A 22,786-nucleotide genomic window follows, 5' to 3' on the forward strand; every position below is an offset into this window, starting at 1 on the left:
AAGCATATGGTCTTGGAATTTTTAGCCTCCTCAGGGGTGGCAATGGGCTAGATCCATGTCAGCCCTAACCCGAGGCCATTTGGTAATCCAGCCATTGGTTGTAGGTCCATGCCTGCCCATCAACAGCATAAACAGACGGTTCTTGAACTTGGGTCTGGGTCTTACTGGAAGATGAGGAAAACGAGGCCCATGATTGATCTATTTTTAAATCACGCTTCAAAACCAGGCCCATGCCAATCCCAGGGCTTATGTTGATAATGGATTGGGATTCCCATCCCAACTCCCAACTGGGTATTTGATGCTTGTTTTCTTTATCGTTTTGGGTAAAAGGCAGATGATCTAGACTAGTGAAGAGAAATTAGTCTGCCAATTGGGCCTTCTGTCTTCATAATGCTTCTTCCTATGTAAGTTAAATAATAATAATAATAATAATAAATCCTGACCACTCAAAAAATGGAAGTGATTGTAAACATTGGCAATCCTTTCATTTTATCCATCAACTAGTAGATCACTTTTAAGTAAGTAAATCATACTTTTTAAATTGGTTATTTAACGATTCTGATCGAGGGAATGACTGGCAATGGGCCCAACGACCCTGTATGGCCAGGGCCCGGGCCCATAAACTTGGCCCGAAGGCTAGGCCACGCTCGAAATCTAGGCCAGCTGTTAGGACTGGGTTGGGTCTGGCCGAATACTAGTAGCCCAGCCCACCTGATCCAGTCATCATGTGGGGCAGCATTATACGGAAGAAATGGATGATTTGGAGACACTTGTAATTGGCTCTCATGTTTAAAGAGATTTGTTGGATTAATCATGTTAGAATGATCCAAAGCATTTATATGATGAAACTTTTCATGAATGAAGCCTATTTAACAAATCTTACACCGGACCATTTCAAACCTTTGATAATTCAACTCTTTCGGTATAGGCTGACCTGAAGATCCTGTGTTTGGTTAGGGCATTTCTAGTAGAGGCCAGCTAGTGCTAACCTCAGCCTAATCATACTTATATAGGGTTGAGGTTTCTCCCATGCACCAAACCACCATAAAATAAAATTAAATTAGGCTGCCATGGGAATGGTCATAAGACGTGTGGATGATGGCGATTAGCTTACCCACTTAGGGTATATGTGTCACAATCCAGATTTTGGGTACTTGGCGTATACTTCGAACCCGAGATCCACATCATGACTTATACACTAAGTGTGCTTAAACTATTAGATATGCTTACAAAATTTCACTTAGCTAGTAGTTCTACCATAAATATAAATTCTATTTATACTCAGTAACATCTCATAAATAAGAAATCGATCATCCATTCTAATAATCAGTTATGAACATAGTTAAGGACCATTCCATTTGGGGTTTTATGAAATGAAATAAATTTTATTCAATAACTTGAAAGAAATAATTAATAATCTAAGAACATCAAATATAATTAAAGTGATAATCATGATCAATTTAAGGCAGCAAATTATTCCTCTGTCAAGTAGGGCTAGTCCTTTTCTGGCTCGATCATGTATTCCTGCTCTTGAGCCACTGGCTCACCCTCAATCACATCTGTATAGTTTTATATCAATACAAGGTAAGCTGGTCAAGCCTAGTGAGAATTCCCGACATGGTTCTTCACATCAAATTATAATAAAATGTCAATAATCATACACAATATAATTTTAGAAAAATGTAAATATTATGTAATGCGTGAATGCATCAAGTGAGAATTCATCCACTTGCTTGAATTGGAAATCCATCAACCCACATATGCGCATTGACAAGTTCTACCATTTAGTAGGCATAGGCAAAGCTCGCATCTACTCTTGAGTAGGCTTCCACTAGTATAGTGGGCTTCTGGCAACAATTCTATTAGGTATAACATCTAAGGAGCTTCCCCAAAAATTAAGCACGTGTTGTACATGCAATTGATAGATGCACAAGTATATCAAGTAATCGTGAATCATATATTATATAGATCATTTCAATTATTACATTGGAATCGACATAGCCTCATACTATCTAGTAATATAAGTATATCATTCAATTCATGTCCAGTTAATAATTCAACATATATATTGCATTAATACAGTAACTCAGATAATTGATTATACTAATATATTAATCTTTGTGCCAAGTTATAACTTGTGTAGAGAATTACTCTTCCAGTATTAATTCAATTTCGTTAGATTAAGGAATATTAGTAGATTTATGATCGATACAGTTAAGGTATCAGATTGGTCTGATTCTTAAAAATATTACATAATTGGGCATTAGAATACCCATAAACTGTACAGATCATACCGATCACTGTCCATCATGAAAAAATCTCACCTTCTGCACATTAGCCCCAAAGCATGTGCACCAATGTACCATTCCACATAGATGAATTATACCAACATAATGGATGTTTGATTGATTCAATTCGTCCAATGTATAGATCAATGCCAAATTAATTATTGCATAAAGAAAACAAAAAAAAAAGTTACAGTAACCTAAATAAACGAATTCTAAAAACCACCTTACCACTTTCCTTTAAAAAAATAATAATAATAAATAAATTTATACAGGTTTTTTCTTTTATTTGGCTATTTAAGTTTTGATAGGATTCTCGCTCTACACACTCTCTTTTTAAGAGAGAGGGTTTGTTGGAGGACTACGAGGTACGAGGAAAGTTTTGAATAAAGAGATATAAGAGGAATGATAATGAAATCAGTGGATGTCTTTCCCACTCAAAATTAAAATTAAAATTTTATTTAAAAAAATGCCGGCATTACAATATGTAATAGAGATTTTAACCATACAAATCTCGTGATATTACAAAATGCCTTGAAATTTGTTCGGATCACTTTTTGGAGAATTAGTGGACGAAAAGACCCCAGCTTTAGACCCCAGTAACCTCACAAGACTTAAAGTCCCTCCCAAAGTATAAATGAAAAGCTAGCAAAACCTTCACAGCCACCATACTTTGACATCTTCCCCATTTCTAGAAAGACATCGCTCATCATATCATGAGGAGCCAAAACAACATCACCGACACAAGCAAATCTGCAAGAAAAGGCAAATACAAAATGTTAGGAAATTTGGATAGTTTTGTTGCCTATGCATTGAGGAACAAATAATCACACACCACCAATAACAAAACCCATGGTTATATTTTAACTTTTAAACTTAATAGTTTGATTGTACATGAAGATGATAATTTCCTTTTTAAGAGACCAACTCCTTGCAAAGTTACTCATTTGAAGTCCTAGATGGGTTCAGAACAACATCCAAGGGAATGGGAAACTTGGATAAAAATGATATCACTAACAACTCCATCACAAAGATGCGTTGTTCTTTTCCATTATTTTTATCACCTTTTTTGCGTTTCACCGAACCTATAGAAATTGGAGGCCCCTGCAAACCAGAAATGAAACTAAAAATTCATTATATAGTGAAGATTATTTTGTTAACTATGATTTCTAAGGAAGACTGACCTTTGACATTGAAATAACGCCAAGTAAACTTATCACACCTTTCCTTGCAGTAAAGGGATCTTCGTTCCATCCGGAAGCTTCTTCCTGTAAGGAGAAATGACCTCTAATAAGATCAAAAGTAGTGAAATAAAAGGAAGTTAAATGCAAAACAAAGGTGATTTAAAAGGGCACATTCAATAAAAAGCAAACTCGCATACAAGATCAGATAGAAGATTTTTCCTGATGTACTCATCTGCATCTTCTTCCCACTTTGAAACATCCTTTTAAGTAAAAACAAACACCATTAGAAGTCATGTCACGATATAAGAAGCAATAACATTAGAGAATTACTGATTAACTCAACAATTTTCAAATTCATCTTATTGACGGCTGATGTCAATAAAAAACTTAGGGTCATTTGAAAGTAAAATGAATAATTTTTATAGTTCTAGGAAAATTTGGGACATATTTGAAATCATTTAGCAATATCTCACCACCAACTTTCGGTCCAATTCTTTGGAAAACTTTTCCTTCTTTTAATGGCACGTTTATTCATAATAATCGAAATATATCAAGAAAGGGGCAGCGATTGTTCAATAAAAATAAAGATCTAGGAACATTTTGGTAATGAATTTGTCTATATAAAAAATATATATATATATATTTAATTTGTCTGGAGGCTGAATTACTCTCATCAAACCAGTGTTTTCTAAGTGCCATGTTTACTTAATGACAATGTCATTATTCCATTGTTGGGTGCCGTGAAGAGGTAGGAAGCCTCCAAAGATATTTTATTTGGCAACGAATGGAGGAAAAGCAAACACATCATTTGGTAGAGTGGGTTGTGGTTTAAAAACCACATCAGCAAGGCAAGGGTGGGTTGTGGTTTAAAAACCACATCAGCAAGGCAAGGGGAAATAATCTTCTAAACAACATTAATTACTGACTTTTCAGTATTTATCATAAAGCTAACTTTCTACAAATTTCTAAGAGTGATGGAAGACTGAGAAAACTACAAATTTCTAGTCTTTTAAGAACTACAAAAACCAAAAACTAATCAGTAGTGAAATTATAACCATTCTTAGTCTTGCTTGGATTATCAGTGAACAAAATCAAACCACCTCTTCAGGATGAGGGCTTTTGGTTTGTGTAGTACATTTTCGCTAATTTTTAGCCCTCATTTTCTTCATTTTAGTATTCATGGACTAGCACAACACAAAAACTAATAGTCTATGATAAAATTAGAAAGCAGGGCAATCCCTATTAAAGGAAAAATAAAAACTGGACGATAACAAAAAGACAGTGTTACCTTTTCAAGAGGTCTTGTTGATGAACTAATAATGCAGGAATCAAATATAGTGAAAGATTATGCTCTTCCATAGGTTTGAATGAGAAAACAAATAATTAGACTCCAATGAACAAAAAGACCTACTTGCAAAATTCAATTTTTTAAGAATTGAATATTTTGAAATTCAAACAACCCAAAAAAAAAGGGGGTCAAAACAACTAAAATTTCCTAGCAGATTCAAGCAGACCCACCTACAAAATCCAAACTCTATATGAATCTAAATGAATAGAAACACAGAAACGACTAAATCTCCAACCACATTCAAGCAGACCAACTTGCGAAATCCAAATTTTCTTGAACTCCAAAAACAGAAACGCAATCCAAAAAAATACGAAAACCCACTTGCAAAATCAAACTTTTTGAGATTCAAATAAACAAAAAAGCAACTAAACTTCCAACCATATTCAAGCAAGCCAACTAGTAAAATTCAAATTCTTTGAGATTCTGAAGAAAGAATTACAATCCAAGCAAGACCCACTTGCAAAATTCGAACATTTTGATATTCAAATGAACAAAAAACTAAACTGAATCTCCAACCATATACAAGAAGACCTAAGTGATGTTGTGGTGGAGGAGATGATCGAGATCATACACCCTACAATGAATAGTTATAAAGTATAATGGGGTTAGCATTCTCACCATCTCTGAAGAAGAGGAAGACCTGAGAAGTTAGCTAGAATTTTCATCTAAAAAGTCAATAAATTAATGATATTGTAATTTAATTGATATTCCTACAAATAATGGTTTAATGTGTCACTATCCCAGGAGTGGAGTGATTAAATAGAGGTTACTTGGCACGCCCTAGACTCAGAAACCGGACTCACAAAATTTCCGATTGCCGAATCTGGTGCCGACAGCCTCCCTAGCACCCCATTCTCAGTTCCTTACACCCATATACCAAGTTTCGATCCTGGGACGTGACAGGAGTTGATATCAGAGCATAACTTGGGAATAACTATGAACAACATCACATATCTGCTATGAACTTAGGATGAGTAGGTCCTGATTTCGTAACCATTCGATTTAGTTCTCTGTGCCCTCAAGAGTTCTCAAGGCTGATAGGCCCCCTTGCTCCTTTCTATAGGTCATGCCGCCTAGGCGAGGCACCCGAGGCTCTTGAGGCATCCGAGCGACCCGAGCGGCCCCCACTCCACCGCTTGAGGTTTCCATTCTCCGCCTAAGATTCTTATTCCACCACTCGCAGTTCCCGTTCCCCCACTTGAGCCTCCTGTTCCCATGCCCAAGACTCCTGCAGATCCTAAGCCTCCGTCCGAGACCAGCACTACCCCTACCATGTCAGTTAGTGCTGATTAGTTGCAGCAGATGCTCTAGGATGTGACAACCGCCCTCCATGGGCAGGGCAGGTGCCCTGCTGAAACCCCGGAGTAGGCAGATCAGGAGCACATAAGCCCCCTATTGTGAGATTTTCTTCGGCTCGATCCCCCACGATTCCAGGGAGAGCCCGATCCGTTTGCAACAGAGAGGTGGCGCTCCCAAGTGGAGAAGATGTTCGAGACCATGAGTTGTACGACCCAGTAGTGGGTCCCATTGGCAGTGTATATACTTGAGGGTGAGGCCGAGCATTAGTGGGCCTCCGTCGCCCATGCTGTAGGAGTCGATTTCGTTTGGACTTGGGACGATTTCGTGTTCTGATTTGACCAACAGTATTTCTCCAACCACATTTGTCAGCAACGTGCACTAGAGTTCGAGACTCTGGTGCAGGCAGATATGACCGTAGCTAAGTACGAGGCCCATTTTGTCGCGGTGTTGAGGTTCACGCTGTATTTGGTTGATGATAAGGGGCGGAAGGCCCGCCGTTTTGAGAACGGCTTATGTTATGATCTTAGGGGTCGTGTTGTTGGCCATATGCTTTAGACTTTTGAGGAGGTAGTCCAGAGGGCCCAGGTTTATGAGGCTCAGTGGGACAGTTCGCAAAGGGATTGGGGTCAAATGAGAGACTGGAAGAGGAGGGCCCCCTCCGGTGGCTCCCAACAGCAGCAGTCCCGATCACAGCAGAGGCGTACAGCCCGCCCAGCCGCCAGAGCACCAGCAGTACCAGCATCACCTTCAGCACCACCTTAGAAGTCATTTATGGGCACTTGTTATGGATGCAGTGGGGTTGGACACCGTAGACAAGAAGTGTCCTCGCCCTCAGCAGTAGCAGCAGTCGAGAGCACCACAATAGCTTCCACCGCATCAGCAACGACCGCAGCCACTTCCACCGCAGAGGCCCCAACCTACAGCGGTAGTGGCAGCAGAAGCAGCAGCATAGACCTAAGAAGGGACAGACACCTCCCCAGCTAACTCAGGCTAGATTCTATGCAGTTTAGCAGGACCTACAGTCTTTCAGAGGGGTCGTTGAGGGTATTCTTCCTGTCTTTATATCCATAGCTCGAGTTCTATTCAATTCTGGTGCTTCACACTCTTTCATATCCGAGGACTTCTGTCGTTCGATTGGATTGGCTATAGAGTCTGCCCACGAGGGATTGTCAATGTCGACTCCCTTGGGGAAGACCGCAGTGTTAGGCCACTTCTGTTCGTCTTGCCCCGTGTTGGTTGGAGAGATCTTCTTGCTCGCTGGCCATTTTGTGCTGCCAAATGTTAGAGTTTGACGTCATCCTGGGTATGAATTGGCTCGCCAAGTACCATGCCATTCTGTACTGCTCTGCGAGGATAGTCACATTCTGTATACTCGGCTTGCCACAGTTCCAGTTTGTAGCTGAGTCCGGAGGAGAGCTGCTATCTTGTTTGATGTCATGTGCTGTAGAGGAGCCCGTAGCAGTGAGCATTGATCAGTTGTCGATTGTCTGTGATGTCCCTAATGTATTCCAGGAGATCCTGGGGTTGCCGCCTCATTGGCATATTGAGTTTCAGATTGATCTTGTGCCTAGTACCGTACCTATCTCGAAGGCCCCGTATCGTATGGCACCGATGGAGTTACGGGAGCTGCAATAGTAGTTGGATGAGTTGCGTGAGCTAAACTTCATTCGTCCAAGCAGTTTGTCGTGGGGAGAGCCGGTACTATTCGTCAGGAAGAAGGGTAGCTCATTAAGGCTCTGCGTGGATTATTGCGAGCTCAACCGGGTCACGATCAAGAGCAAGTATTCGCTCCCGAGGATCGATGATTTATTTGATCTTGCACAATTCTTTTCGAAGATTGACCTGCGGTCTGGTTACCATTAGATTTGGGTCCGTGAGGAAGACATCCCGAAGACAGCTTTCAGGACATGCTATGGTCATTTTGAGTTTCAGGTCATGTCACGCTCCAAACTCGGAAAACGTGCTCACAAAATTCTCAATCACCGAATCCAGTGCCGATAGCCTCCATAGTGCCCCATTCTCGGCTCCCGGCAATCATATGCCAGATTCCGATCCTGGGATCCTACAAGGAGGATTTTCAGAATGATTTTTTTTTTTGTAATGGAGCATAACCATAAGTTTACCCAAATCACAAAGGCAACATCATTATCACATATCCACTAATATAATCATTTGAATACAGTGCTGAAAGAAAAATACATATGTCAAATCCAAGCTCCATAAGTCAGTTACATGCTCCAAGCTCCACCCTGCTGCAACCTAACATTACCTGTACACATCTATCATGCATAAGCTTACAAAACCTTAGAGGGTGGTGAAAGTGTGTGCACAAGATAAGTGCCAAGTATACCATAAAGTCCATAAATCATACATCCTCGGAGTAAGCAGAAATACTGACAAGATCATGAATTATACGATATCAGAGTAAGCGAAAATATGCAGTAAGTCCATGAGTGCTATCAGCCGTACCAAGGCTATGCGATGCAAAACATAATAAGACAATAACAGATGCTGAGGATGCAATGCAATATGCAAATCCTGATGAGCCACGAATATCATCAACCTCATTTAGGCCATATAAGTGCAAAAACATAATAACCCAAAATGCTAAGTACTGCGGATGCAATATAATATGCGGTGCAAATGAAATGACCATGTGAAGTCGAGATGATAGTACGTAGTTTCGCAGGCTATGAGGTCCATCACAAGGGACTTCTATCCAAACCAGTCCCATACCTAAATTTGGATAGTCAGACTCAATGTGGTAAACTCCTGATCTTAGGTTAGTCGCGCGCCCAACCGAAATCCTGGCAATGCGAAGGTACACATAACAAATAGTTATGCACCACCAGCCCAAGTGGATAGTGAATAAATGAATGAATGGATATGCAATCCCTGCTCAATAAGTCCATATATCAGTACGGTTGCACTCTGGGGAAATCATCGGCGTCTATTACACTCCACACTAACTGCCTCCTCCCTACCTGCATAACCCTACGAGTGGAAGAGACCTCACTATCTGCCTAGCCAACAGTCTGCTAATACCTACTCGGCTCATCGATAGTGGACCCATTTACGAGCATACTCAGCCTAGCTTATAGCCCCTTCACTCAGGCGGATAAGGTCACACCCCCTTCCAACCGACCATGACACAGTGGGAGACACAGCCTCATGGTATAGGCACCGGCGCTCATATTACACTCGGTCTAGACATTGGAGCATCTCTTGGCCTCGGAGGATTCTGGGACTTTCACCCAAGGACATCCTAAGTGCCCATAGTGCTAGAACCAAGTATTTCTAGTGTCCCATTTAGCCATCTATGATGTGCTTGTGGAGGCCACGACCCTGATGTTGCTAAGGCATATAATGATCAAGTCACATATATGCGAGATGCATGAGTCATACTATCCAGTCATGCAGTAATCATGCGTGTACAACGTAATAATGTGGCCACTCCATCTCATAAGTAGTCCAGTAAATAGTCTGCCCAATGGCGTATGTTATGATCAAACATTCCTCATATCAGGCATACATATGATGCGTATGGGCATGAATCATGGAGTTACACTAAACATTTTATATGGTGATGACCTATCCTCACAACGAAGATGGGCCTTGATGGCCTGCACACAACAAGTATGGGCTTATTAATGGGCCCTAGGGAGAGTTATAATATAGACATTTAACTAACATTATTCTTACAATGTGGACGTCAAACCAACATTGTTCCCAAGGCATGACTCGCTATAAATGTCATTACATAACCCATGGTGGAATCACACAATGCAATAGACCTTGTATACATCCCATTGGGCCTCGACCCACGGGCCTTAAATATATTAAATGGGCCTTAACCCACAGACCCTAATACATCACAATGGGCCTTAACCCATGGGCTCCAAATACAGCACAATGGGCCTCAACCCATGGGCCCTCATATGGAAAATGGGCCACATCACCTGGGCCATATGTACATTAAATGGGCCACACCAATGGGCCCCATATGTACATTAAATGGACCACACCCAAATATAAATGGTGATGATGACTTCCACTATTAAAATTCCCAAGCCCACCATAGCATTTATTTCTCGTCCAATCATTCATAAGGTCACAAGGACATGGATTTAGAGGAAAAGCAAATATCATATTAGTCCAACCTTATAATCCAAAGGTTTTAATGGTGGACATTCAATCCAACACTGTTTCTATAGTGTGGTCCACGAGATTCTAGATCTGTCTTATTTTTAACCCCAAGCCTTAAAACGAGCTTGCCAAATGGTTGGACGGCTTGGATGCAACACATGCATCATGGTGGTCCCATAAGAATGGACGGTGTGGAGAGAACACATACATCACAGGGGGGTCCCACCGTCCAGTGGTGTGGACGGTGTGGTATGCATACATCACACATGGGTCCCAAAGACCTTGCTGATGTCAATAGCAATGAGACCCACCGTCCCTATAGAATGGGTGGACGGCGTGTATAAAACACATACACCGTGGTGGGTTCCACCGTTCGCCTGGATGGTGTGAATAAAACACATACATTATTGTGGGTCCCATGTGGGGCCGACCATAACGTTTATATACCATCCAATCCATTGATAAGGTCACGTGGACCCAGATGAAGAGGGAAAATAAATTTCACGCTTATCCAAAACTTCTAGGATACCTAAAAGGGTTTCAAAGGCAGACGTTCAATCACACTGTTCCCTGCCGTGTGGGCCATCTAAGTTGTGTATACGACTAATCTTTGGAGGGTCCATTGTCCCAAAGGGGACCCGACAAATGCACGGTGTTGATGTGCAGCACACATCATGGTGGGATCCACACATGGGACCACGTCCCTGCCCGTGCACATCGTTGGACGTGCTGCGCGTCCAGAGGACGGTCAGAGGCAGCAGCACCTGCTGCTGCCCTCTCTCCCCTTTTCTTTTTTTCTTTTATTATGGGTTATCCTGGGGTTTTTCCTAGGTGGGGCCCGCATCAGGTGAATCCAACCTAACCATTAGATTCCAGGATTCAAGACAGACCAAACAAGCCCAATATGCAATATGTTTTGGTGGGTAGAAACATCAAGGTGGATTTCAATGGTAAAAACTACTGTTTGCTATGTTATGGTCCACTAGAAAATCGAATCAGCTACATTTTTCGACTCAACGCCTAAAATGAGCTGGAGAATGGAATGGACGGTGTGGATTGGATTGATACGTAAAGGTGGGGCCTATATGAGTGGCCCACCCAAAAAGTTTAACCAAGCTATTATATATATATATATATATATATATTGTCTTACTGATGTTGCTAGTACACCCACCGCCTACTCACACTACACTAAACACATCCAGCGTCTCTGGACGCTGGACGGTTTAAATGCTCTTCAAGGTGGGTCCCACATGGACGTGGCCTCACTTAAAAATCAATATGATATTTGTGTCTTCTCATCACCCAAGGGCCCACATGGTTTGGGCGGATGGATCCAACACGTCCATCAAGTGGATCCCACGAAGGTGGAACACTTGAATAAAATACACACATCATGAGGCCATGGACAAGGGAAAGAGAGAGAGAGAGGAAGAGAAAGATCGAGTGATGGAAGGACCTCGACACTATGGGCCCTCCCTTCTATGATTTACAACATACATTAAGTGGGTCCCATTACATAAGGGCCCACCGATCAAAATCAACGGTGGAGATACATTCTCCACCGAAATGTAAGGTCTAGATGACCCTATCCATGCAAGGAAAATAAGCATCATGATGGGGTCCATGGAGAATGGCCCCATCATAAAATGATTATGAGGATCAAGGTGGGCCATCGCCCACACCTAGGGTTCAAAGTGAGATCCATACCATCAATTGGTAGGCCTCACTTGGCCCATCATCAAAACATGAAAAATCTAGCCTAATAAACACCCACCGTTTGATCTTCTTGATTCGATGGAACGCCGATCTCCTTGTGCTTCACTTTGACGAAAGATGATGAGGTTTGAATGGCTAGGATGAGAAAGTGGGCCACACACATGCACTTTCTCTCCTTGAAAATGTTGGACATGAGCTCATTTGGGTGCTTGGAAAATGTGAAGAGAGAGAGAGAGAGGGTGGTTGTAAGAGAAGTGATGGGTGATGGAGTGATGGATGTGAGGTGATGGTGTACTTGACATGTATGGGTGTGTAAGAGAGAAGGTGAGAAAGAGTTGACTTTAAGTAGAAAGAAAGCTTTGATTAATTGATTGATGGGACATGTTGTAGAGATTCTCTTGGGATTGTAAACATGCGGTGATTTTTTCGAAATAAACGCCTGCCCACATCTCCCTTGCCAGGGTATCGGATCGGTATACAAGACGCAGCGTTGGAACCGCGGCACGGTGTGGTTAGAATGATACAAGTCTTGGATTAAACTGACTTAGTTCTATGGGTTACAACTTAGGGTCGCGCGCAAACATCGATTGTACGTTGGAGGTTGCCGAAATTCGACGGGAAGGATCGCGTAAGTCGAAGGAATAGTACAGACTAGGATACGGGTCTTACAGGTCATGTCCTTCGGACTGAACAATGCGCCCACTGTTTTCATGCAATTGATGAATGAGGTCTTTCGTCGTTATCTCAATCAGTTTGTTGTGGTCTTCATCGACGACATTCTAATATATTCAAGGACCCGCGAGGACCATGAGCAGCATCTAGAGATTGCACTATAGACCCTCCATGCCCACCAACTGTATGGGAAGCTAGAGAAGTTTTGACAAGAGACGATAAAGTTCCTCGGTCACGTGATGATGAGAGAGGGTGTCGCAGCGAACCCCTCGAAGATAGATGTAATGCGTCAGTGGGGCCATCCTACGAACGCATTCGAGATCCACAATTTTCTTAGTTTGGTGGGATATTATCGACGCTTTATTAAAGGATTCTCCCGTATCATAACACCACTGACGAGATTGACCCAAAAGGGTGTAGAGTTTGTGTGGAGTGACACTTGTGAGCAAGTATTTTTGGAGTTGAAGGACCACCTCACGTCTACTCCTGTCCTCACTCTTTCCTCTGGGAATGATGGATTTATGTTGTTTACCAATGCCTCGCATATCAGTTTGAGTGTTGTCTTGATGCAACACGGGAATCCAGTGGCTTATGCGTCTTTCTAGCTCAAGGTCCATGAGCTGAACTACCCCACGCATAATTTAAAGCCGACAGTAGTCATCTTCGCACTGAAGGTGTGGAGACATTATCTTTATGGGGGTCAGGTTCGAACTCTTCTCCGACCACAAGAGCTTGAAGTAACTCTTCTCACAATCCGAGTTGAACATGCAGCAGAGATGTTGGATGGAGCTCCTAAAGAACTATGATTTTGATCTTCAATACCGCCTGGGCAAGGCGAACGTGGTGGTAAATGCCCTTAGTCATCAGCCACGAGGCCTGATGGCACATATGATGATTCAGGAGTGGAAGATGCTTGAGAATATTGCAACGTATGACTTCGAGTTTGACTTGTAGTCTTCTATTGTTCAGTTATCGATTATGTTGATTCAACCCTCTCTTGTCGCAAGGGTGATCGAGGCTCAGCAGTCAGATGAGTCACTTCAGAGTTATCGAGCAAAGGCGGCATCTAAGAGTCAGTTAGACTGGTAGATTGGTTTTGATGGTGGACTTCGCTTCAGAGGCCGATTATATGTCCCGAATATTCTAGAGTTGCGTAGAGATCTTATGACTGAGGCACATTGATCAAGATTTTCAATCCACCCTGGCTCGATGAAGATGTATCGCGATATCAGGCGACAATATTTTTGGGCGGGGATGAAGCGCCTGATCGCCAGTTTTATGGCCGAGTGTGACACCTACCACCGTGTCAAGGCCGACCATCAAAGACCCTCAGGTCCATTGCTTCCGTTGAGAGTCCCGATGTTGAAGTGGGAGCACATATCCACAGATTTCATTATGGGCTTGCCGAGGACTCAGTGCGGTCATGATGCCATCTGGGTTGTTGTGGATCGTCTGATGAAGTCGGCATATTTCTTGGTGATTCGTGTGACCTGGCATTTGGACCAACTTCTCATATTGTTTATTGATTAGATTGTGAGACTGCATGGTGTTCCAGTCTTGATCGTTTTCGATCGAGACCAGAGGTTCACATCTCAGTTTTGGAGGAGCTTTTAAAAGGCGATGGGGTCTGCCTCGCAGTTCAACACTGCGTATCAACCACAGACTGATGGGGAAACCGAAAGGGTCAACTAGATTCTTGAGGATATGCTTCGGGTTTGCGTGATCGACTTCTTGGGTAGCTAGGATGGGCATTTACACTTGACTGAGTTCGTATATAATAACAACTATCAGGCGACTATTGGTATGTCTCCCTTTGAGGCCTTGTATGGTAGACTATATATATCTCCCAGTTGTTGGGCCGAGATTAGAAAGCACTGTCTCTTAGGCCCCGAGCTTATGTAGCAGACATTAGAGGTTATCAATATCATCAGGCAAAGGATGCACATAGCTTAGAGTTGTAGAAGAGTTTTGCTGATCGTCTACGTTGTCACTTGGAGATTGTAGTTAGGGATAGTGTATCTCATGGTCTCACCCATGAAGGGCATGGTTCAATTTAAAGCGAAGGGCAAGCTTGCCTTGAGATCTATTGGACCTTTTGAGATCACTGGGCGTGTTGGCGCCATGGCCTATAGGCTCGCCTTGCCACCAGAGTTGTTTGACATCTACAATGTATTCCATGTTTCTATACTATGGAAGTGTAGGTCAGACACAATTCCCGTGATTGATTGGCAGCCACTTGAGGTCCATGAGGATGCTTCCTACATTGAGCACCCAGTTCGCATCCATGATCGGATGGAGCAGGTCTTCCGAACCAAGGTCATTCCTTTGGTGAAAGTGCAATGGGGTCACCATAGAGCTGATTAGGCATCTTGGGAGCCCGAGGTTAAGATCAGAGAGCGTTATCCCCATCTTTTTGTAGATTGATTGTGCTGGTATCATGCTTTGTATTATATCGATTAATATATCTATAGATGATGTTATATTTTCTCTTCCTTCTTGTCTTGTTCTGCGTAATAGTAAATTTTGAGGATGAAATTTTTATTAGAAGGGGAGAGCTGTCAAACCTGTGTCCTAGTGATTATTCCATTCCTTAGGATCCTGCGATCCTCTCCGTTGAATTTCAGTGACCCGCGACTTGTATATTGCATTTGCGAGCGACTCTGAGTTGCATCTTATCAACCCGAGTCGGCTTGACCTAAGACCTATGCCATTGTGACCATGCCATCTCAGCGGTTCCGATGCCACGTCTCGTGAGCTAATCCAACACTTAGAGTGTGAGATGTAGCCCGCACATCATCATGACCGTGGATAGCACGTTGTGGGACCATTCCAGTTAGTACATTTCCCTAGAATAATCATGATGATGACATCATCATCCATGCCTCTTACAAGCATGCTTTGTAATCATTTCAAGTTATGATTACTAGCCCATCTCTTGCATGTTATGATGGCAAGCTATCCATGCCTTCTTACACCCACCATAATTAGCTTACAAAGCAATGATTATCTCCCTACATCTCTCTCTTTCCCTCCCTTTCTTCCTCATTTCTCATCTTTCCCTTACTAGAGAAAGCTTGGACATCCCAACCCATCTCCATGGCCAGCCACTTCAAGCTCTAGTTCCCCCTAATCCAGCCCTTAAGATCCTATCTCAACCATTAAAACCATTCTCTTAGAGCTTTAGAACCTTAAGGTGGAAGGAGGAAGAAATTTGCAGTGGGTGCCATGTTTAGGAGTAGTTCTTGCATTTTCTTTCATAGATTTTTTATTCTCTTGATTAGGGGCATGTAGGACCCACCAATCAATGGTGGAGATCCTACTTGACCCTTTGGGTGTGGCCAAGGGCCCACCGTTGATGCATGCATGGCCATGATGGGGCCATTCTCCATGGACCCCATCATGATGTTTATCTAAATCCATACCTTAGATGGGTCATCTAGACCCTTGATTTGTGGTGGGGATGGCATCCCCACCTTAATTTTCTGATTGGAGGGCCCACCCAATCATGAGACCCATCTTAATGAATGTATGATGTATGTGTGTATTGAGGGGCTCATAATGGCGAAGCCTCTCCACCACACGTCTCTCTCTCTCTCTCTCTCTCTCTCTCTCTCTCTCTCTTTCCCTCTCTCTTTGTGATGGTGTGTGGCCCACCTGATGTGTGTGCGATGTCCAGCCATCCAGATTTGCTGGACGTCCTTGCTATCCATGTTGCTCGATGTCCAGCAGCCTCACGGGCCTGTTTGGATGGCAAAAACCCAAATATCAGCTCGGCCTACGGCCGTGTGGCCCACCATATGGACATCACCGTGATGTGTACATTGTTGTCCATTGCTGCCACATCCAGCAACCATGGACCCCCAGCATGTATTATGTGTTTCATCCAGGCCGTTCACTGGCCCAGCATCCAGCGGTGGGCCCATTGCCTGTCCGTCTAGATAAGCCCAGATGAAGAGAAAATACAAATATCACCCTGATTCAAATCAAGTGGGCCACGTGTACATGGACCCCACCTGATGCATGAGTTCCATCTATGCTATCCACCATCTAGCAAGGGACGGTGGAGTTTACCACAATGTATGTGTTTCATATCCACGTCGTCCATCCAGGGCCTAGACATGGGGCCACCGAGATGATGTGTAGTATATCCACACCGTCCACACATAGGACGGTGGTACCCACCCTGCACGTGCTGTACGTGAGGTGGTGGGGCCTGCCATGATGTAAGTGTTTTATCAACACCATCCAGACCTTGGACGGTGGGACCTAATGTGATGTATGTGCTGTCCACACTGTCCAGCATGGGACGGTGTTGGACGCACCCTGATGTATGTTTTAACCCACGTCGTCCATTGCTTGGACGTGGGACCACCGTGAAGTATGTGATGCACCCACGCCATCCAACGGCTGTGGGGCCCACGTGAAGTATGTGTTTCATCTATACCATCTAGCAGCAAGCTGATCACTGCTGGACAACAGTGATTAAACACCCACCATTAAAATCTTCTGGCCCCATTATGATGTTTTCGGGGGACCTGGCAGCAAGCCCCTTTTTTTGGATGGCCCACATCCAGTGGAACCCACTGTGATGTATAGTTTATACAGGTCGTCCATCAGTGGTTCATCCCTTGGAACACCCAGCAGGCCCATTGTGATAAGGCCCATTTTGTGATGTATAAGGCCCACCTTGATGTGTTTGTTGTAAGTACACTGTCCATCTATTTTTTTCTAGACCATAAGGCTGACCTGTGAGGCCCACCTTTATGTATATGTTACACATGTTGACCATCTATTTTACTGAATCATAGGCTGCTCCATAAGGCCCACTATGATGTATGTGTTACACATACCATCCTCCCATTGTGCCTAAGATCATGGGCTGTTTTATGAGGTCCAATATGATGTATGTGAGGCCCGTGTGATGAGGCCCAATGTGATGAATGTGAGGCCCATGTGATGAGGCCTAATGTGATATATGTGAGGCCCATGTAATGAAGACCAATGTGATGTATGTGAGGCCCTTGTATAAGGCCCATGGCGATGTACATGAGGCCCTTGTGTGAGGCCCATTGTGGTGTGTATGAGGCCCTTATGATGAGGCTCATCATGATGCATATGGGGCCTATGCATTGAGGCCCAATTGTGATGTGTGATTCCACCATGATGTATGTGATGATGTTTATGATGCCCATCCATTTTCCTAGTTAGTATAAAGACTATGGACCCCATTATAATGTAGGTTCCAAATGGGTCACACCTTGAGAGCAATAGTGGTTAAATGTCCACATTGTAAGAGCAATGATGGTTAAATGTCCACATTGTAATCCTCCCTATGGCCCATTTTAGGTCCATTCTCATCTCCTCTTAGTGGGCTAAACCAAATTGTTGCCCCCCTGTTATTAGTATAACCCATCTCACTTTATTAGGTTAACCCAAACTGTTGGGCCCCCATTTTAGATTATGCTTCCACCGTCCATTGTAGGGCCCACCTTGTGCTTATCGGGCCCCTTAGGGAAGCCCAGTTTACTACGGGATGGAGCAGGTGAGGAAGCCCATCCCTTATTCTTAGGTCCATACTTGATATGAGTAGGCCATCTAGGCCCATGCTTGTTATGAGGAGAGTACATCATTACCATAGATCATACTTAGTATAACTTTATGATTCATGCCCATGAGCATCATATATGTGCTTGGTATGAGGAGTGATTGATCATATCATATGTCATTGGGAAGATTGATTATGAGACTTCCTGAGAGACGGAGTTGCCCCACATGAGCGCACGACACGCACAGGATCAATGCATGATTGGATAGTGTGACTCATGCACCTTGCATTTGTGTCATACGATCACTGTATGCCCTAGTGATATCAGGGTTGTGACCTCCACATGCATATCATGGATGACAGGATTAGATACCAAAAATTCTTGATTCCAGCATTGGGGCGCCATAGATGTCCCTGAGTGAAAGACCCTAAATCCTTATGGTACTAAGAGAATGGTCCAATGTCGAGACCAAGTAGATGTATGACCGCACGAGTACTGAATACCATTAGGTCCCATCTCCCACTGTGTCGTGGCTGGTTGGAAGGGGGTATGGCCTTACCCGCCCCAGAGTAGTGGGCAATGCTAGGCTAAGTCTGACCAGCTCATAAATGGGTCTGCTATCGATATGCCGAGTAGATGTTGACTGACTACCGGCCAGGCAGATAATGAGGTCTCTTCCACTTACATGGTTACATGTCTAGTTGGGGCGGCAATCTGGTGTAGAGTGTACTAGACCCAGGTGATATTCCATAGATGAGTTGTATTGTTACATGGATTTAGATGAGGATTTGGTATGCTTGAGTTGCATCTTGCATATGATATTAGCCATATAGGCCTTACATCGCATAACCTTGGTACGGCTGATAGCATTCATGGACTTGCCTGTATTTCCGCATAGCATTCATGTACTTACCAGCATGTTTCCACATTTATGATATTGCATAGTTGACACTTACCTTGCGCACACACTTACACCACCCTCTAAGCTTTCTATAAGCTTATGCATGATAGATGCGTGCAGGTGACACTAGGACGCAGTCGAGCTAAGGCAGGAGCATGCGGCTGAGCTTCTGGAGTTTCTGATATCGATATTGTATTTCCCTTTATGCATTGTACTCAAAGTTTTTTATTATAGCGGATATGTGGTGATGTTGTTAGTTGTTGTTTGTGGGTTATGCTTATGGTTATGCTTCATCTTACAAAAAAAAAAAAATTTCATGTTGAAAATCCTCCTTATAGGATCCCATAATCGGAAATTGGTATATGGGTGCCGGGAGCAGAGAATGGGGTACTATGGAGGCTATCGGCACCGGATTCGGCGATCGGAAATTTCGTAAGCCCGGTTTCTGAGTTTGGGGCGTGACATTAATGATATGGAAATATGACCTTAGTGGTAAATTTTTATCTAAATCATCTTGGAATATCATTTATTGCTATCACCTCCTTTCAAGTTGAGTGAGGTAGACCTGGCACTCCTAACTCCTTATATTCCCCGCCAATTCCCAATTCTCCTTTTGCAGATGATCGAGAATTTGAAACTAAGAAATCAATTGATGTAAAATGAAAATAATGGAAATCATTTTTCCATTGTTTGGAGGAGAAATTAGATTTTTTGAATTCCTCACATAAGGGTTTCTTAACGGATTTGAAGAATTCTAGAGATTTATTTGAGAACAAAACAGAAATGGCAAAGCTAACATTTATATAGAGAGTGAATAAGAAGATTGAAAGTAGGAAGAAGATTGAAACTCACTTGAAAGTTCTAAGATCTCTCTCTCTCTCTCCATCTCCCTCTACCACCAGAAAAAGGGTCAAAGTATGGATTTGCCAGAGAATGGCCACTTATCATGGTGAATTTTGAAAGAAGTTATGTCTGAAACTAGAAAGTAGAGAAATAGGAATAGATCTTGATTATAACTTTGCAACTAAAAATGATGGTTGACAATAAGTAGATAAACCAGATGCAATTGATAACTATTATAGTTTCATTCATACAACCTAGATCACACAATGTTCCTAATATCGAAGCTCCATTCCAAATAAGATCGTTGAAACAATTACTGTAATGATAGAAAGAATAAACAAAATTTATAATAGAAGCAAAGGAAACAAGCACTACCGAAGGATAGAGTAAAGTTTAGTGCATTATCAAACTAATTCCACATATCTGGCCAACAAAAATTCATGCACCTTACAGGAAAAAAGGATCCACACAATTCAAGAGCTTTATACCATCTTGTTGCAACATAATCTTGTAAGCAATGGAAATGGAAAACCATGAATATGCATGATACTAAGAAAAGTGTCTATGGTTAGAGAGAAATAGGAAAGCTGAAATTAAATAATAAGAATCTCATTTTCTCCTTCACAATTCAGTTTCCAGATGCATGCATGATCGCATCAAACACATTGCATACAATGGATAGGCTGCCATAACAAGAATTTAATTATATATTTAAATTAGTGAAGCGCAACTCCTAAGACTAACACCAAACTAAGCCAGCCCACAACCAAAATGTCTAACAAAGGGAGATAAAAATATTAGATGATAAGTACTAGAATTAAACCTGGTCAACTTTTAAAAACCTTACCAGTGCATAAGTTCATAGACATCCAAGAGAATCATCAAACAGAAACTCATAACAGCAACAACAATGATTTGGGTAGAAGAAATGGAACCTCTTAGTGAGATACAAAAGAAAATTTCATCACAAGCATCATATCTTTGTCCATTCTTATATGAAAGCAACTTTACTATTACAAAATGCAAAGTAGAGATGAAAAGAGACTCTTCTTATCAATTGCCCCACCAGGATAATGGAGTACCCTTGTTGTGCAAGCCATTGGAAATCCCATTGATTCAAGTTCGCCAATCTTATCAACTTCCAGAACAACCATCTCTGAAATTAAAAAGTAGAGATGTCAAAGCACTAGAGCCCTATCTCTAATTCATTTAAATTCATAAACTTTGAACAAAGCACTAAGGTTGCATTTGGAGACTTGCAATGAGGTGGAATCACACTGTGTGTTTTATTTTTATTTTTTTATTTTTTTTTTGGAATTGCTTCTACACAAATTATATAGAACAACTGAATAAAAGAATACTTATTTCATACACAAACAATGGAATTGCTTCTACCCAAACAAGATTTCTCTTGGGCATTTCATCGAATATCTAACAAGCATCATCCAAACAACAAAACTTGACAAGCCCATTTCATCAAATATCTGACAAGCATCATGTAATCGTACATGCCTTTCTTAAAACAACAACTTAATCTAAATCCTTCATTCTTGGTGACACCAACCATACTACATAAGGCCACAAAAAAAATAAAAAATTAATGCCTTCCGAAAAATCAAATCCAATAGAAAAAAAAACATTCGATGTAATAAAAAATCAAAGGAAAGAAAAATCTTCCTGAAAATCAACTAGTCTCCATTTAAAAAAATAAAATCATACATGCCTTTCTTAAAACAACAACTTAATCTAAATCCTTCATTCTTGGTGACACAAACCATACTACATAAGGCCACAAACAAAAATTAATGCCTTCCGAAAAATCAAATCCAATAGAAAAAAAAACATTCGATGTAATAAAAAATCAAAGGAAAGAAAAATCTTCCTGAAAATCAACCAGTCTTCATGAAAAAAGAAAACATAAATAAAAGGGGCTTTACAATGGACTGAAAATATCCTCAATCAAAAAATCCTAGCTAGCCAACGACTTTCTTGTAAATGTACATTTAAATTGGAAATATGATCAACAGGCTCAACACATAATATGCAATAGGAGGCAAGCATACTTATTAGATGGTTCAGATTGTTCAATGGAGTAGCCCTTCAGTTCATTCCCAATCCATGTTGTGGCCTTCAAGATGAATTAACCAGATCTATGAAGACCATACCTGTATAAATGTTGGCTTGAATAAAAACCTTGAGCATGCATTTTTTCTATAAGGCTGGCATTTTAATCCAAAAATAGAATAGATTTCCACTTTATTAACATCTATTTCAAGAATCATGTGCTCAAATCAAAACCCTAACCCTTATCTTAACCCCGTTCGTCAATGCACTCAATGGATTCAAACCCCTTGTTAGCGAAGATGGGTTACCGGGTTGCTACAATTGAGCGTAGCTAGCAGTCTGATCGAGAGGAAGAGAGATTGATGGGAGAAGAGGGAGAGAGAGAGAGAGAGAGAGAGAGAGAGAGAGAGAGAGAGAGAGAGAGATTTTAGGGTTGTGAACTTGTTGCAGCTCGTGAGAATGGTAGCAAGATTGAGAGAGGGAGAGAGGGCGAGGGAGGGCAAGGGAGAGAGAGGGCAAGGGTGAGCGAGAGAGGGAGAATGAAATTATGGGTAGGCATGAGGGATTTTCGGGGTCCTTTGACCCCACAAATATTTTGGGACCATCAATGCTTGGACGGTCCTATTTTGGGCTCATGGGGCCCACCGTGATGTATGTAGTTTATCTAATATGTCCATTCATTCTAAATTACAATAATAAGTCATCATTTAAAAAATGAGGAAGATCAAAGGCCCAAGTGGACCACACCAAATGTAAATGCTAGGGACTTGATATCCACT

At 42.0% G+C, this 22,786-nt stretch overlaps 1 long non-coding RNA gene across 1 annotated transcript; it reads right to left on the reverse strand.

The window, feature by feature from the left end:
- Positions 1–2,907: 2,907 nt before the first annotated feature.
- LOC131247348 (uncharacterized) lies at positions 2,908–22,386 on the reverse strand. The gene is made up of 3 exons (XR_009171658.1): positions 22,248–22,386; positions 3,229–3,729; positions 2,908–3,038 (listed from the first exon to the last, which is right to left on the reverse strand). It is a non-coding gene; the product is annotated as an uncharacterized LOC131247348 (long non-coding RNA).
- Between the last annotated feature and the right edge of the window lie 400 nt (positions 22,387–22,786).

The sequence above is a fragment of the Magnolia sinica genome, chromosome 5 (genome assembly GCF_029962835.1).
Source record: "Magnolia sinica isolate HGM2019 chromosome 5, MsV1, whole genome shotgun sequence".
Classification (NCBI taxonomy): Eukaryota; Viridiplantae; Streptophyta; class Magnoliopsida; order Magnoliales; family Magnoliaceae; genus Magnolia; species Magnolia sinica.